Source organism: Coregonus lavaretus, assembly GCF_964263955.1.
Source record: "Coregonus lavaretus genome assembly, chromosome: 30".
NCBI classification, from domain to species: Eukaryota; Metazoa; Chordata; class Actinopteri; order Salmoniformes; family Salmonidae; genus Coregonus; species Coregonus lavaretus.
Genome location: NC_140017.1, coordinates 7,807,721 through 7,812,539, shown reverse-complemented (window position 1 = coordinate 7,812,539; position 4,819 = coordinate 7,807,721).

Genomic DNA, 4,819 nt, shown 5'->3' with positions numbered 1-4,819 from the left:
TTTGAACTTGTTATCAGTATAAAAGACACCTGTCCACAACCTCAAACAGTCACACTCCAAACTCCACTATGGCCAAGACCAAAGAGCTGTCAAAGGACACCAGAAACAAAATTGTAGACCTGCACCAGGCTGGGAAGACTGAATCTGCAATAGGTAAGCAGCTTGGTTTGAAGAAATCAACTGTGGGTGCAATTATTAGGAAATGGAAGACATACAAGACCACTGATAATCTCCCTCGATCTGGGGCTCCACGCAAGATCTCACCCCGTGGGGTCAAAATGATCACAAGAACGGTGAGCAAAAATCCCAGAACCACACGGGGGGACCTAGTGAATGACCTGCAGAGAGCTGGGACCAAAGTAACAAAGCCTACCATCAGTAACACACTCCGTCGCCAGGGACTCAAATCCTGCAGTGCCAGACGTGTCCCCCTGCTTAAGCCAGTACATGTCCAGGCCCGTCTGAAGTTTGCTAGAGTGCATTTGGATGATCCAGAAGAGGATTGGGAGAATGTCATATGGTCAGATGAAACCAAAATAGAACTTTTTGGTAAAAACTCAACTCGTCGTGTTTGGAGGACAAAGAATGCTGAGTTGCATCCAAAGAACACCATACCTACTGTGAAGCATGGGGGTAGAAACATCATGCTTTGGGGCTGTTTTTCTGCAAAGGGACCAGGACGACTGATCCGTGTAATGGAAAGAATGAATGGGGCCATGTATCGTGAGATTTTGAGTGAAAACCTCCTTCCATCAGCAAGGGCATTGAAGATGAAACGTGGCTGGGTCTTTCAGCATGACAATGATCCCAAACACACCGCCCGGGCAACGAAGGAGTGGCTTCGTAAGAAGCATTTCAGTCTCCAGATCTCAACCCCATAGAAAATCTTTGGAGGGAGTTGAAAGTCCGTGTTGCCCAGCGACAGCCCCAAAACATCACTGCTCTAGAGGAGATCTGCATGGAGGAATGGGCCAAAATACCAGCAACAGTGTGTGAAAACCTTGTGAAGACTTTTTTCCCCCACTGTATACACCTGTTCTGAAAGGCCCCAGAGTCTGAAACACCACTAAGCAAGGGGCACCACCAAGCAAGCAGCACCAAGAAGACCAAGGAGCTCTCCAAACAGGTCAGGGACAAAGTAGTGGAGAACAACAGATCAGGGTTGGGTGATAAATAAATATCAGAAACTTTGAACATCCCACAGAGCACCATTAAATCCATTATTAAAAAATGGAAAGAATATGGCACCACAACAAACCTGCCAAGAGAGGGCCGCCCACCAAAACTAACGGACCAGGCAAGGAGGACATTAATCAGAGATGCAACAAAGATAACCCTGAAGGAGCTGCAAAGCTCCACAGCGGAGATTGGTGTATCTGTCCATAGGACCACTTTAAGCCATACACTCCACAGAGCTGGGCTTTATGGAAGAGTGGCCATAAAAAAGCCATTGCTTAACGAAAAAAATAAACACACGTTTGGTGTTTGCCAAAAGGCATGTGAGAGACTCCCCAAATATATGGAAGAAGGCACTCTTGTCAGATGAGACTAAAATGTTGCTTTCTGGCCATCAAGGAAAACGCAATGTCTGGCACAAACCCAACACCTCTCATCACCCCGAGAACGCCATCCCCACTGTGAAGCATGGTGGTGGCAGCATCATGCTGTGGGGATGTTTTTCATCTGCAGGGACTGGGAAACTGGTCAGAATTGAAGGAATGATGGAAGGCGCTAAATACAGGGAAATTCTTGAGGGAAACCTGTTTCAGTCTTCCAGAGAGTTGAGACTGGGACGGAGGTTCACCGTCCAGCAGGACAATGACCCTAAGCATACTGCTAAAGCAACACTCGAGTGGTTTAAGGGGAAACATTTAAATGTCTTGGAATGGCCTAGTCAAAGCCCAGACCTCAATCCAATTGAGAATCTGTGGTATGACTTAAAGATTGCTGTACAGCAGCGGAACCCATCCAACTTGAAGGAGGGTGAATAGTTATGCACGCTCAGGTTTTCATTTTTTTTGTCTTATTTTATTTTATTTTGTTTCACACACAAAAAATTGCATCTTCAAAGTGGTGGGCATGTTGTGTAAATGAAATGACACAAACCCCCCAAAAAATCAATTTTAATTCCAGGTTGTAAGGCAACAAAATAGGAAAGATGCCAAGGGGGGTGAATACTTTCGCAAGCCACTGTACCTTGTCACAACACAACTGATGGGCTCAAACGCATTAAGAAGGAAAATAATTCCACAAATGAACATTTAACAAGGCACACCTGTTAATTGGAATGCATTCCAGGTGACTACCTCATGAAGCTGGTTGAGAGAATGCCAAGAATGTGCAAAGCTGTCTTCAAGGGAAAGGGTGGCTACTTTGAAGATTCTGAAATGTAATATATATTTTGTGTTATTTTAGTGTTCCCTTTATTTTTTTGAGCAGTATATATATATATATATATATATATACATACACTGCTCAAAAAAATTAAGGGAACACTAAAATAACACATCCTAGATCTGAATGAATGCAATAATCTTATTAAATACTTTTTTCTTTACATAGTTGAATGTGCTGACAACAAAATCACACAAAAATTATCAATGGAAATCAAATGTATCAACCCATGGAGGTCTGGATTTGGAGTCACCCTCAAAATTAAAGTGAAAAACCACACTACAGGCTGATCCAACTTTGATGTAATGTCCTTAAAACAAGTCAAAATGAGGCTCAGTAGTGTGTGTGGCCTCCACGTGCCTGTATGACCTCCCTACAACGCCTGGGCATGCTCCTGATGAGGTGGCGGATGGTCTCCTGAGGGATCTCCTCCCAGACCTGGACTAAAGCATCCGCCAACTCCTGGACAGTCTGTGGTGCAACGTGGTGTTGGTGGATGTGCTCAATTGGATTCGGTCTGGGGAACGGGCGGGCCAGTCCATAGCATCAATGCCTTCCTCTTGCAGGAACTGCTGACACACTCCAGCCACATGAGGTCTAGCATTGTCTTGCATTAGGAGGAACCCAGGGTCAACCGCACCAGCATATGGTCTCACAAGGGGTCTGAGGATCTCATATCGGTACCTAATGGCAGTCAGGCTACCTCTGGCGAGCACATGGAGGGCCACCCCACACCACACCCCACACCATGACTGACCCACCGCCAAACCGGTCATGCTGGAGGATGTTGCAGGCAGTAGAACGTTCTCCACGGTGTCTCCAGACTCTGTCACGTCTGTTCAGTGTGAACCTGCTTTAGGTATAGGAACTGAGAAGTGGTCACCACCTGCAAAACCAGTCCTTTATTGGGGGTGTCTTGCTAATTGCCTATAATTTCCACCTGTTGTCTATTCCATTTGCACAACAGCATGTGACATTTGTCAATCAGTGTTGCTTCCTAAGTGGACAGTTTGATTTCACAGAAGTGTGATTGACTTGGAGTTACATTGTGTTCCCTTTATTTTTTTGAGCAGTTTATATACCAATTGATTCTTAAAGAATATCATTTGTCTCATGGGTTTAGTTCAACAGTGTTACATTTCTCCAGCCCCATCCCTCAGTTGTTTACTAAAGACAGTGGCGGGGTGTACCTGCAGATTTGTTGCCTGGAGATTTGTTTGCACTACAGATTGCCCTTTTAATGGTGCTAGGTTAATGGAAATATATTCTTAGAGTACCACAGTATGAGTCATAATACCCATCAAACCTATTTTAGAAACACTTAAAATAAGGGCTGTGTTTTGCTAAGGCTTACCCTGGCGTCATGTTTTGATAACCTGGATGAGACTGCCGAATCGAGGTAAAGGTAAGAATTTCTGGATTAACCATCTGTTAACTAAATTTAGTAAAGAATAAATTGGCTACATTTCCTTGAATTGACAATTCTGTGAACTGTCTTGGGCAAGTTTAAAATGTACACAATACCTGTTAGTAAAGGTGTCAGCTAAAGATGACCTGCAGGATCTTGCCTGGATTTGTAATCTTGCATGATGTCTACTTTGATGCTAATCAGCATAGTCAAAATCTTAAAATAAATAGAGCCGAATATATTGATAAGTCACCTTGTCCGAGAGAGATTTACACGGTTAAGCCTACACAAAACACAGCCCTTCTTTTAAATGTTTCTAAAATCCCCCATTGGAAAAATAAATGGTGGAAAAAACGATTGGAACCATTTCCCTGTTTGACCGCAATGTTTTTTGGGTATTATGCCTCCTCCACTGTGGGGCTCTATGGATATTCCCTCCAAATCCATTTCTTCACTGAATGTTAACACTTTGTTCAATGTGAGACTAACATCATATGCGTAAACCTGTCTGTGAAGTGATTGCCCCACATTGTGAAACGGCAGGAAATAAAGCATATTTTTAACCAAGTATTTGTGTAGGTGTGTGACTTTACCCGGGGGCTCCTGGGGACCCAAGGGCTGCATGTTTTGGTTTTTGCCCTAGTACTACACAGCTGAATGATTATTTGAATCAGTTGTGAAGTGCTAAGGAAAACACCAAAACGTGCAGGCCTTGAGTCGCCAGGACCGAGTTAGAGAAACACTGCTTTATGCTATATCACGCTCAACAGTTTCCCGTGTGTATCAAGAATGGCCCACCACCCAAAGGACATCCATCCAACTTGACAACTGTGGGAAGCATTGGAGTCCGCATTGGCCAGCATCCCTGTGGAACGCTTTCGACACCTTGTAGCGTCCATGCCCCAACGAATTGAGGCTGTTCTGAGAGCGGGGTTTTTAATGTCTTGTAGACTCAGTGTATGTCAAGGTGGTCCTGCTTGGCGTGTGAATGTAGTAAAACAATTCAAAAATCAGAAG